The following is a 13,756-nucleotide window of genomic DNA, read 5'->3' as shown; positions in this document are numbered from 1 at the left end:
CCTTATACAAAGCGGTGATGCCATGGGATTAATTCATTGACTTCTACCTTCTTCAGTGAGCTGGCCATGATGCCACCATACGAGATTGCTGTCTAGACAGCCAAAGGCAGCCTGAGATGATCAGCATGCCAGCAAATCCCTTCTGTGATATTTGGGCCCCCCTAGCAAGGTCTTTTGACCGATTTCTCTGTCTGTTACCATCAAGGACAGATATTGCTGCGAGAACAGATTGATTAAGTGATGGAAAATTTCTGGAAGCTGCTCGTTTGACTCTATACCAAAGATTAGCAAGGACGCATGTTTGTTTCTCAGTCCTGCTGCCCGTATCTGAACTTGGACTTGCTCCCATGCTGTGTTAATGTGAAGCAAATTTGGATTAAAGTGTAGGCTTGGGCCTATGCTCAAAATGCAATTCATAGGTACTGCTGTGAATAACTCATTTAACATATTGACAAGGATATTGTGGAGTATCCTTACATACATTAATGCTCTGTACTAATTAAACTTACTCTGTTCATGTTGCATGATATACTTTAAATTTTATTCTGTAATGTGAATTTAATGTAATTTTATAGTTTTTAGACTATATTACATATCTCATATTGGATGCACTAGTTATTTGTGGATTGGTTTTGGGTTTTTTTGTAGATGACTTTTCAAGCCCTTTTGGCACCACTCCTTGGCTTGTAGGAATTTAGAAGCTGGTTTCCATGGATTTTTTTATGTTGGGATTTTAAATTAATTTTCCACAAATGCTAATGTCATTAAAATTAGATAAATAAAATATTTGTGAAAAGAAAAAACGCCAGTGGTCAGTCGTTATTATTTTATGCAATTTTCATTTTCCATGAACTGGCCTCCATGAGACTAAAGAAGTTAATCACCACCTGTGTATGTGGGATAAAAATCTGTGACCTTTCAGTGGATTCTGCATGAAGGCACCTGAAAGTTCCGGGTAGCCTTATTTAAACAGTGCAAACTGTAGAAATGTGTTGAGTTAATTATAACCTTGAATGAGGGCCGGTTCTAAATAGATCTGAGCAAAGTCCATAGCTTAGGGTAGCAGGGTGGATGGGCAATGGCTAGATCTCTGCTGAGCTGTGGACAGGCAGGTTTGCTGCTGCTGAAAGAAGCAGCAGTGTATTAACTCCCTCGGAGGGCAGGTACAGAGGTTGAAAGTGTCTTCCTCAGAAGCACTTTTTGCTACTCCCAGTTTCCCATGTCCTACCAGTACCAAGCCATAATTCAATAAATTCTCTAAAGACAGGTTTCCATTGCAGGTCTGCTTCCTTACCTCTTATCCCCATCCATAGTTGGAATACACTGATCATGGGTCCTTATTCTGAAGACAACAAAACCTAATTTAGCCGATGCTTCAGAAAAGCCTTTAATTAGATGATGCTGAATAACACAAACAGTTAAGAAAGCTCTGTGTTATTTGTGTTAGCCCAAAAATGTGAAGGCTGTTTACTGGCTGGTGAGATGTTACTGACACAGCTAGTTCTGTCATACTCAAAGCCTCCCTGACATCAAAGAAATTTCAATTCCTTCTGCCTTGTCTCTGTACTTGTAGAGACATTGTCTCCATGCTACGCTCATTTGTACCAGCTATACTCACAGCTTATGTTCTCAGGAGAAGATTGAATGGCTGGTGTGTCAGGAAGAAGGGCAGGGGACAAAAACTGGGAGATTAGCACATTAGCTAAATGTTTCTGCTAAAGTGATTTGCAGTGAGATAGTTTACACCCTTGGCAGTTAGGTTTTTATCCATGTTTCTGTTGCCACTGCCGTAGGATGCATGTATCAGCTGAGGAACCACAGCCCTGGATGAGACAGCTCTGCTTTAGGTGATACGCAGAAGAGGAATTTGCATTTGATCAGAGCACGTGATGTGTAATTTAATGCTGAAAGCAGTCAGTCAACATCCATCATTGGAGGGATGAGAAAAGAAAAAGAAAGACTTAAATGTGTTATTTGTTTTCTTCCTGATTTTGAGGTACTACTCCTGCTCTCCTTTTATTTGTCAACAGTTTTCTGCCAATACAAATTTGTTTATAGTGTCTCAGGATCTAAGGCAATTTTGGGCTAATTGGCATGAGGAAGAGATTGCACGGGTTTGGATGATCACACAGTTGCTTTCGCTTTCTCACGCTTCTTTCTGAACCATCCAATCTGGCCACTTACAGAAACAGGAGATCTGGATTTGATTTACCATGGCAATACTTCCAAAAAGCTATATTTTTAGGTATGCTTGTACATGAGTAGCTCAGTAGTGATCATGAGAAGAGAATAAAGACGCACTGTTCTATTCTAATTATTTCAACGATTCCATCCACAATTCCTTCAATTCTACTAATCTTTTTATGCTGTGCATGTAAGTCTTGCTTCCCAGACAATATGTAGGCTGTCTCAACTCCAAACCCAAGTGCCTGCTGTACTTATAAAATAATCAGTATTTTTCCTTTTCAAAGAAAGACACAAGTTTCAACAGCAGATTAATGTACAGTAAGGGAAATAGCTGCACATTTTTCCTTTTCTCTTTCTGAGGAAATAGCTGCATTGTTTCACCACTGTTTCACCTAGCTTTCAATTTTCAATCATATCCCATAACTTAGTAAGAACTGTTTCACCAAAGAAATAAAAGGAAAATAAAAAACAAATGGAAAATAAAATTCCCCCAGTGCCAACTTCATTGCTGATCCTTTATATGAGTTTGATCTAACTGCTTTCTACTGAGAATAAAACAAAACTCCAAGTGATGAGGTCAGTAATCTAATTTTGTCTGAAGCAATCAGATAAACACAATGCCAAAAGCAAGGTGAATATTCTGCAAAGATAATAGGTAGAAGTCAGTCATTCAAGGCTGGAACCAGCTCAACCAGGGACTTATTCAACCAGCTTTCAAATCCTTTGCGGGCTCTCTCCAGCTCTTGAAATATCAAAGATTATACTAAACACCAATACGTATTTTTTTCCTGTCATTAGTTTTTCAATCCAGTCTGGAATAGTCATTGTAATTGAATTTTCTGTGAAAAATCACAACTATATCTCCAAAGACAATGTGGGTTGATTAAGCATCAGGAATCAGAATGAAACATCTGCATGTAACAAATTCTCTTTTGGTGATAAACTTCAAAGGACTATGAATGAAAGATGTACCTATTTATATGTCTGTGAATGTGTAAAATATGTCTGAATTTAAATTTATGACAGGAGTTAACAGAAAGTAAGTTGTTTGCTATTTTTAGCAACACTCTTCATGTATTTCTTTTTCCTGTAACTTTATCCAAATTAAGTAGACCCAAAGAGGGGATAGCGAGCATATCTCATTTGCTTAAGAGAATGTTAGATAAAGAAAATAACAAAAGAATATTCATAATGCCTTATTGTCCAGTAACAAGTAGCTGGTATTTCAAGCAAAGAATATGCATTCCTAACTGCAATAAGTAGAAGCCAAGATCCCATTTTTTTAAATTAAAAACACATCACGGTCTGACGCCAGGAACGACAGACCTGCATCAGTCTCGCCTACCTGACCTGTCTCAGGATCCAGGGCCAGACTTAGCCATTCAGCTAAATTTTCTTTAAAGTCAATGAGGATGGAAACCTCCAATAGCTGATACACCTCATTCATTGCCTCATTGTGAATTTTGAGATCCCTTTGCATATGAAGCATGCCAGATAACCATCTAACACCAAACGCACAATTTTAAAAGGAGTCCTGAGCTTGTCAGGTTTGGTTTGATACCACTGGGCAGCTACACACCTATAAAAACACTTTCATAGACACATAAATACTCTGCAAAAGTAGAACTGGGCTTCTCAGTCATTTGGCTCATAATTAATCCTGGTTTTAGTGCACCAGTCAGGACTTTGTATTCCCTTGTTACCAAAACCATACGTACAACTCCAAAAGTTGATCCCTTTTTCCCATAGTCTATAACGACTAGTAGGATTTCTTCTCTTATGCTAGAGTTCCTAATAGCTTTTGGAATACATACCTCCAGTAACTGAAGATCCTGCTGGTGTGCTCTGAATGCCTGTGCTAAATGGCTTTGGAAAGATGATGCTCAGACAGCCAGTTATCAAGGTCATACCATTATTTGTCACTTGATGGTTTGTTGATTCATCCTGTGATGGGAATGTGGAATTCACCCCTTCAGATAATTCCCACTGTGCAATTCTAAAAAACAAAATAAAGCTAGAGGTACTTTGAAATTACCACAGTGGTTTTTATATTGTTTCAGCATATCATTTCTTCGCAATTTTGGTAATAACCAACATTGTTGTTCAATGAGGACAGCTTTGTAATGATCTAATGCTACGTGCTTATGTGCAGTGTTCTTTATAATTAATATCATTATTGTTTTAGGCTATGATACAATTAACTAATTAGACTCTGGCTCCTCCTACTTGTTGGAAGCCACCAATGAAACACAATTTACCACCTGTAAATACCTATTTTTAATTTGCTTTAGAAGGTACCTGAAGCAAATCTAAATAATTAAGAGGAAATTAAGTCTGAATAAGTTCAGCTCAGATTGCTGGATTTATCAGACTGGATTTGATAATGTCTGTGTCCTTCCCACTCCACCCTCCCCCCCCCCCAAAAAAAAAAAGAAAAAAGGCAGCATTGCAACCAGCAGTTTGTCCTCTGAAAGAAGGATCACTAACAGGAGCCCATTAGGTCATCGCCAATCTGTTAGCAGAGAGGTTCAGTGCTGGGAACTAACCTGAGCTGACACGAGAACAGCTGTGGGTCCTAACAAGTGGATAGCATGCACAGACTGTCTCGAGCACGGACAAAAACACAGGCTTTACGTATTTCTAATCAGATAGTATGTGGTCTGTTCTATATACTTGTAAGATTAAAGAAAACAGTAACAGTGCAGGTGTGCAGGTGCTTGGCCTAGGTACAGAATGAAAGCTTTATTAAAAGAGGGTAAAGCAGAAAATGGAATCTGTCCATCATTTTTTTTAATTTAAGAAAAGTCTAAACATAATGCTTCAAACCAGCAAAACAATTATTTGAGCAGCATCTGTTCACTGATTTACCAGTCCTTTATGGAATGATGCAATAATATTATCAGCTGAATGTTATTTTAATCTTTTCTTTTTCCTTTTTTTTTTTTTGCATAAAGAAACTTTTCTGATGATGGCACTTGTATTTCTGCACTTTATATCATGAGTGATCATTGTGCAACTTGCTGAGCTCACCTCTGCTACCTGCACTGCTGAAACAGTAAATAAGTCACAGGAGGCAAAGGCAAGTCCTGAGAGCTGTCAAATGGAGATCGTTGCCACAGAAACTACGCCTTGCACTCTGCAGGTTCAGTGAGTTTCATTTGATTTCTTACATTCTGAAAAAGGTGGAATTCCTCTCCTAAAAAAATGAAAAACCCCTAAGCAATTGGAAAGTAACAAAGAAGGAAACAACCTAGACACCCGCCCCACCTTTTCATTAGACACAGGACTCTCTGATCCCATGGACCGCTGAGACTGATGGTGTGGGATGTTTCCATTTTTGTGCATGAGGGAAACTGTATTTTTTTCCATCTATTTCCCCTATTTGGTGTGTGTTAGGTAGCCTTTTTCACAAGCTTAATTTGAAAGCTGTACTCTTTTTCTAGTCCCAGTGATGTAGGAAAACAATCCTGCTACCAAATCATTGCATCCACAGTCTTTCTAGAACCCACCACACAGCTATTGCACCATGCATGAATTTTGGAAACCTCATTGTTTTGTAATAATTCATTTAGTAAAACCTTAAAATCATAGAATCATAGAATGGTTTCAATTGGAAGGGACCTTAAAGATCATCTAGTTCCAATGCACCCCCCCCCCCCCGCAATGAGCAGGGATGCCTTCCACTAGACCAGGTTGCTCAAAGCCCCGTCCAACCTGGCCTTGAACACTGCCAGGGATGGGGCATCCACAACTTCTCTGGGCAACCTGTCCCAGTGCCTCACCACCCTCACAGGGAAGAACTTCTTCCTTACATCTAATCTAAATCTACCCTCTCTCAGATTAAAACCGTTACCCCTTGGTCCTATCACTACACTCCTTGTTAAAGGTCCCTCCCCATCTTTCTTGTAGCTCCCCTTTAGGTACTGGAAGGCTGCTCTAAGGTCTCCCTGAAGCCTTCTCTTCTCCAGGCTGAACAACCCCAACTCTCTCAGCCTGTCTTCACAGGAGAGGTGCTCCAGCCCTCTCATCATCTTTGTGGCCCTCCTCTGGACCCGCTCCAACAGGTCCATGTCCTTCTTATGTTGGGGGCCCCAGAGCTGAACGCAGTACTCCAGGTGGGGTCTCACAAGAGCAGAGCAGAGGGAGAGAGTCACCTCACTCGACCTGCTGGTCACACTTCTTTTGATGCAGCCCAGTGTACGGTTGGCTTTCTGGGCTGTGAGAGCACATCCCCAGCCAGGTCATGTCCAGCTTTTCATCAACCAACACACCCAAGTCCTTCTCTGCAGGGCTGCTCTTAATCCACTCATCACCCAGCCTGTATTTGTGCTTGGGGTAGCCCCGACCCATGTGCAGGACCTTGCACTTGGCCTTGTTGAACTTCATGAGGTTCGCACGGGCCCACCTTTCAAGCCTGTCAAGGTCCCTCTGGATGGCATCCCTTCCCTCCAGCGTGTTGACCGCACCACACAGTTTGGTATTGTCAGCAAACTTGCTGAGGGTGCACTCAATCCCACCATCTATGTTGCCGAAAAAGATGTTAAACAGCGCCAGCAAAAGAGTACTCACTGCATCGAAGGAAGACAGATGACAAACCAAAACCATGCTTAAAGTACAATGGAGGTTAGGAGGGCACTTTTGATTCTAGTGGCATGAGCAAGAAGCAGAATCTGAAGCTTATGACATGCTTTCTTTCACAAAAATGAGACTATGCAACTCCATACAGACTTACATTGCTACTTAGAGAAACAGACTTGTGATACAGAAGAGAAAAAACTGAAGTGAATAGGGTAGGTGCAGAAGAAAAAGATTAAATAAGGAGAGAATGATTTATTTTTCACTGTCTCATATTCAATATTCTTAAATGAAACTCATTTCATCTTAGTACTCTGCAAGGCTTTGCAGAAGTTCTGTGCTGTAAAATCTCCTGTGCAATCAGAAAACATTCAAGTTGTTAAACGTATACTAGAGAAAATAACAAACAAAGATATTAAATGGTGCAAAGGCCTAAACCCATTTTTCTTCTTATGGCACAACTGTGCTTTCCACCTGTTGTTTCTTATCATGATGAATTTTACTGCAATCATTATGGACATCCTTTCAAGGCAGATGATTATTTTTAATGAAGAGGAAAAAAATCTTTGATATTTACAATGCTAAAAAAAGTCAGGTAGTTTTAATAAATGCCAAGTAACTTTATAAAAAATTATGTCTTCTGTTATTACACAAATTGTTGAGGTTTGCAATTCTTTCATTACAGTACACTTATTTTAATCTTCCTGCAATAACTAATGCTCGTGGGACACACACAACCCTCATATTCATCTGAGTTGAAGTTTTGGTTCTTAAAGCACGTTTTTAAGCAAAGATGACATTGTTCTATGTTTTGTGATTTATTATTTTGCCAATAAAAATGCTAGGGAAGAGTAGTAAAGCAAGACCACGTAATAATGGAGTGGCTTGTTTAGTCTTCTCGCTGGCAAAAACATAGATTAAAAAATTTACATTTTGTGTGTGTGTGAGAAAAAACCCAAAACCAAAACCATGAGTAGTCTTCACTGAGCTCCTGAAATGACAGCCTATGATTAGAATTAATACCAGGCAAGAAGTACTGATGATTTTTGGCATTCCCATTTTTCTGAACTACCCCTGAGTGACTGTGAAGGTTAGACTCTAAACTGGAGGACCGAAACACTCTCCTTGGCTTACAGTTCCAAGGGTGCTTCACTGTTGCATCTTAACTCCAACCTGAGACAAGATCTGTGCTTAAACACGCTCTTTGTTATGCCTGGCATGGAAGGAACTGTGATGCCTGGCCCTGTCTGGACGGGTCCTGAGTCTGGATGACTGGGAGATGAGGGACCGTGGGGTGCATGACCGAGTATGTTTCCTTCCCAGTTTAGTCAACTGGCTACATGAGCCAAGAAAAAAATCAGTCTGAGTGTTCCTATGTCTAATAACTAGAAGCATCTTTTCCTCTGCCTTAGTCCCTACTGTGGGCTCTAAAATGGAAGAAGGATTTGATCTTCATCACTTGGGCAAAATCACAATGATGTATTACGTACTTTGTACATTTTTCAAAACAGGATTTTGATTAATTTTACATTTCTCTCAGTCTACACAACTTTTACGCAGCCAATTAGATGACATTTTGCACAACTCGAAAAATAATTGGCTCCTTTTGATTAGAGAAAGAGTGTAAGAAACCCTGGGCTCCTATTGTAGTTAGCCTGCTGTTCATTGCTGTTGACATTACTGGTTTATTAACTTTTAAGTAAGGCTTCCCTAAAGTAGTAAGTTGAGAATTGGATTTGTTAGACCTCCATCCACTGCAGGATTCAGTGTGCTTTCTAATGGATTTATACTAATTTCCCATGAAATACCAAAACCAGTAGTGGGAATAATTGTTACAAAGCATAAAACAGTATAAATACCTGCTTTAGATGTTCCCCACTTTTCCTGGAATGTTGAACATACATACATTATAGAAGGATATTAGGAAACAAAAAATAAAAAGCATAAACAAATTACAAGAACATTATTAATCTCTTTTACTCCATCAATCTTTATACTAATATATGGATCGGTATCTATTATACTATATAGATTTGATTGAAAGCTGCCTGGATAGATGTTTCATTCTTCATTTTAAGTGATAGTATATTCCAAATAAGGACCTATTTTTGCAGTAAAAGTGAACAATTCTTCTTTCTACCTCCTTTCTTTGAGTTGTTCCACATGGACAGAAAAAAACTCTGTGTGCCCTAGGATGATCAAAGAGAGGCAGAAGTTTGCCCTTCGTAGCCCCTCTGCCCTCTTGTCGCCTTCAAAAGGGTGAAGAAAAGAAGAATGGGACACTTGACCTTTTTGATTTCTTACTCCTGCAGAACCAAAACTTACTAGTAAAGAGGTTATTTACATTGACAGCCAGGGAATCCTCTTCAATAAGGTGTCACGTCTCTGAGGGAGAGGAGGCGACCATCCTGGCAGAAAGACTAGTCAGTCCAAGCTCATTCATTGCTTAAACTGGTCTTGCCAGAAGACCAGTCCTTCATCTTTGCAAAGGAAATGAGATGTGATTCATCTGATCTCAAATGTCTGAAAGTTAGATATGGTTCTCTGAGCCATTTCTCTAGGCTGGGCCAATTTGTATACATAACAAAGAAAAGTGGACATGATGCAGGGATGAAGGGTTAAGTCTCACTTAAAGATACCTGTTAAAGGTGGATGGGATGAATTTTCTTCTGCAGGTTCCTATGTCTTTTCACTGACAATACAGGGTCCTAACTTAGGAAAAACTTTGGCATCTGCAGTATCCGAAAATGCCCCGAGATAGCGCATTAACTTAATTATTCTTTCTGCATCATTACATAGTTCACCTAGGGAAAAAAAAAGAAAAATAATGATAACCTGAATTATTTTTTTAGCTTTAGCTTCTGTCAGTCATCCCTTCATTCTGCATCTCAGCAAGCACTTTCAAGTGTGTGTTGCTATTTATCTTGCATGTCTATACACGAGGATTAATACACCATCCGATTAGAAATACGTAAAGCCTGTGTTTTTGTCCGTGCTCGAGACAGTCTGTGCATGCCATCCACTTGTTAGGACCCACAGCTGTTCTCGTGTCAGCTCAGGTTAGTTCCCAGCACTGAACCTCTCTGCTAACAGATTGGCGATGACCTAATGGGCTCCTGTTAGTGATCCTTCTTTCAGAGGACAAATCGCAGACTGCACAGCACTGGTCGTCTAGCAAGGAGAAAAACACATTATCCAAATAATTCATTTGATTTTAATAAGATAGGAACCTGAGCTGACCTGTTTCTGACTTACTTAATTTCCTCTTATTTATTTATTTTTTAGAGTCCTCCTCACTGTATCCACAGAAAACTCTCTTTTACCAGCAGGAAGTACAAAAAGTAGAACATTTTATACATTCATTTTTGGTTCTAGCAAATCTAGAGGTTTTATTCTGAAAAGAGTAAACCTGCATTTTCTAGTGCTTGATGTTATGATCCTGTATCTGCCCTAACCCATATCAATAATTTGTATGCATTTTCATTCTTTGCACACCAGTTTATCGCCAAACTAACTTTTAAAAAAATTAGTTCTAAGACAAATATAACATTTAGCATCTACTATATGAATCTATATTATTTTTTTTCTTATTACCATACTAATCAAATGATCCAACGAAGTGGAAATAAATTAAGCCTTATTGTTTTCATTTTAGCATTAATAATAATAATTTTGCATTTGAAAGTGTATATGGATCGGATTAGTATCATTTCATACATATCAAAGTGATTGGAATAGGTGGGGAAGTAAAACTGTTCTCCCTTCACAAACAAGGAAACTGAGGTATACACGGGGCATGGGCATTGCTGTGTGTTTTAGGGGGATGACATGCACACTTCAAAGGCTGGAGGAGGAAAGAGCAGAGATCCACTGAATCAGGTGTGGCAAGAAGAAAGTGGATCGAGATCAACGGTACACTGTCCCTTCTGAAGCAAGAACCAAGACCCATAAGACAGAGCTGTGGCAGAGCCGAGTCCCAAAGAAGGGTTGGTATGGATGCATATCTTGCAGGGACTTTTGTGGATAATGGATATGCACCTGGAACTTAGTTTTCTCTCTAGGTGTCTGCTCATGACCACTGTTGGAAAATAATACTAGGCTGGATGAACCCTTGTGCAGAATCAACAGAGTTTTTGTGGGGTTTGTGGCTGATACTTAACCAAATGGTAATATTTTACAGATAAGAAAATAATTACATTGCAGGACAATGGAATTTCAAGTTCTAACTTATTACCAGCAACTATAATTAAATTCTATATGTGTTGACAAATCACAAACAGTGTGTACAGAAATAAAATTATTCAAAGAAGCAACACAAATTAATATAACCAAGTTTTCAAGATCATGCATTTTAAATACTGAATTATTGTTAAAACTGATTGCTGAGGTTTAATAAAAATACTGGAGATAAGAACAGCTGCTTGGTAATTATTCAAAAATGCATGCGCTATAAATGAATCATTCTTATTAGTTTATTAAACATGGAAGGTCTGTTCAAGCATTTAATTGGCTTTAAAGGAAACAGCTATGAGGAAATTCATTAGGTATTAGTTAATTACCAAACAAAGTAATTGGCACTTAATAACTATTTTGATTGATATCTTTGTTGGCCTAGGTTTAGAACTATTTCATCCGTGTGTTTTATATACAGGAGTACATCTGGATTTTAGAATACAGCTGTCTCCCAAAGAAAGTGCAGTGATCTGTCATCTGTGAACAGGAACGACCAGGGCATGAAGAGGTTTAACATGCGTAGAGAAATGACGTCATGAGAGAGGAAACGCGTACGTCTCCAAACAGGAATATGACCGCAGCCACCGATGCAGCCCAGCAATTGGGGCGCTCAGCCGAAGGGCAGCAGAGCTGGTTGATTACAAACCTAACGTGGCACAACCTTTGGCAACCAGTCTGTAGCACGGGTATTACCTGCTAGGGAGTGCTCCCGCTCTGTGAAATAAAGAAATTCACCTCTCTTTAAAAACTGACCCAGCTTCCAGCTTAGGGGTTGAATGCGACACCCCAACCTACTGCTCACAGGAGAGAAGGTCAGCATCAGGAGGGATGGCAGATATCCCCGGATTTCCTCAGCCTGAAGGAAAGGTTGATCCTTCCTTACACGGCCTTGCCATACTGGTACATTTCTGGGCATGCACAGGACCATTAAGTATCTGGGGAAGTGAGGACTAACACAGTTTATGAGGGATTTTGAAGCTTAAGCTTGAGGTCAGGTTGCAGCCATCCCCATTCTGCTGAGATTCTGCTTTATGTTTCCTTTTGTGGAACTGAGTCTGTACAACACATGAACTTTTTCTTTTTCCCAGGATGATTACGAAAATTACAAAAAATGTAACTCCATATCAAAATTGTTTTGGACAGTCATATATTTTGCAAAGTCACTTTAAAGTTCTCTTTAAAAGCAGTGGCCTTCCAAAGTACTGTGCAAACACTTGGTCCAGAAGCATCATATTCAAAAACAGAAATAGAATTGTATTGAAATTGTACCTGATTGGTGCTAACTTTACAGATGTTCCAATCTGATAAAAGACCTCTTCCAAATCTTGCCTGAATTTAGGTTTGCCTGTAAAGGAACAAAATCATCTGCTTTTTAGACAATCTATTCTGTTGCACAGCTCACGCTGAAAAAGATATAAAAACTACAGCGTCATCTATTAATACTGCTATAATTAAATGAAAAACTTACAGTTCAAAACATATTTGAACCTTTTTGACTGTTTGACATTGATGTTATTTCCATGACCATATCCCCAATAAGTTCAGACAGAACCATTTCTCTTCCTTATTTTTATGTCTCATACAGCATTTTAAAATAGCAACAAGCCACTCAAACTAAAACAGTGCAGCGAGATTATTGGAGTTCTTGTGTGATTATAGTCATTTGGCTTAGTGCCAGCTAACACCACCTGAGGTGTGGTATAATTGCCCAAAACTGCACTGCCTGTCATGTTTTATTTGTTAAGGGTCTATCAACATTATCACTATAAATCCTAATTAACAATGACAGAAAAGTGATACTCACGTTAATATGTATGAATACATGTAGGTATGTACATTTGCATGAGGTGTGTGGTGTATGTGTAAATATAGAGAGTTTATTTCTGTATGTAATGTATTTATTGTTGTATAGTACTCATAATATATACCATACATAAAACTATGTATAAAATATATTGTAAAATATGTATAGGTACAAAGAGATTTTTTTCATGTATATACATACATACACATCTTTTTTTTATATCATAAATACGTGAATGTATATTTATGTCTGTGTATGAATTGCAGCCTCTTCGTACCTGTGTAGAAATAGGAACTTATTAATGCCACGTCAGGTTCCACAGTGAGGTATTCTGTGAATTAACATGTTGAATGCTCATGAAACATAATCTTCAGCAGTCAAATTTTTTTTACTAAAATGCACACAATGGAATTTATTTTGAATGACCTGCTAGTGTAATGCCTAATTAATTTAGAAATAGAACCTGAAGAACTACAAATTTAACATCAATATAGTATTTAACATCTGATAAAAGAAGAAATAAAACATATATTTTTATATATTCATTCCTTTTCAGTAGCATACTGTATTCCCAAGTATCAGATTAACAAGAGAGGAATCATAGATAAACTGCAGACAAAATAAAGATGGAAGGTAGAATAATAGTGGAACCTGGAGCAGGAGAAAGAAGGACTGGTTTGGAGTTAGTTAAGTGAGACAGCAACTCTGAGGCTTGAAAAATATTTAGAACGACTTGTGTGAGATAGGGATGAAACTTTCCTCCTTCATAGGAGTTGAGATGAGGATACATTAATTAATATTAATGAATATTTGCTTGAAAACTATGCTGAGCATACTTAGAGAATAATCCTGTTAACCAGATCATCTACACTATTGCAGTCATTTTTCTATCACACAAAACTCAACACCTCCTCCCCTCTGTGTCAGCTGAGAACTGAAAAATACCCACTTCGATAG

Source organism: Buteo buteo, chromosome 1, assembly GCF_964188355.1.
Source record: "Buteo buteo chromosome 1, bButBut1.hap1.1, whole genome shotgun sequence".
Taxonomy (NCBI): Eukaryota; Metazoa; Chordata; class Aves; order Accipitriformes; family Accipitridae; genus Buteo; species Buteo buteo.
Note: the sequence above shows the minus strand (reverse complement) of the source record.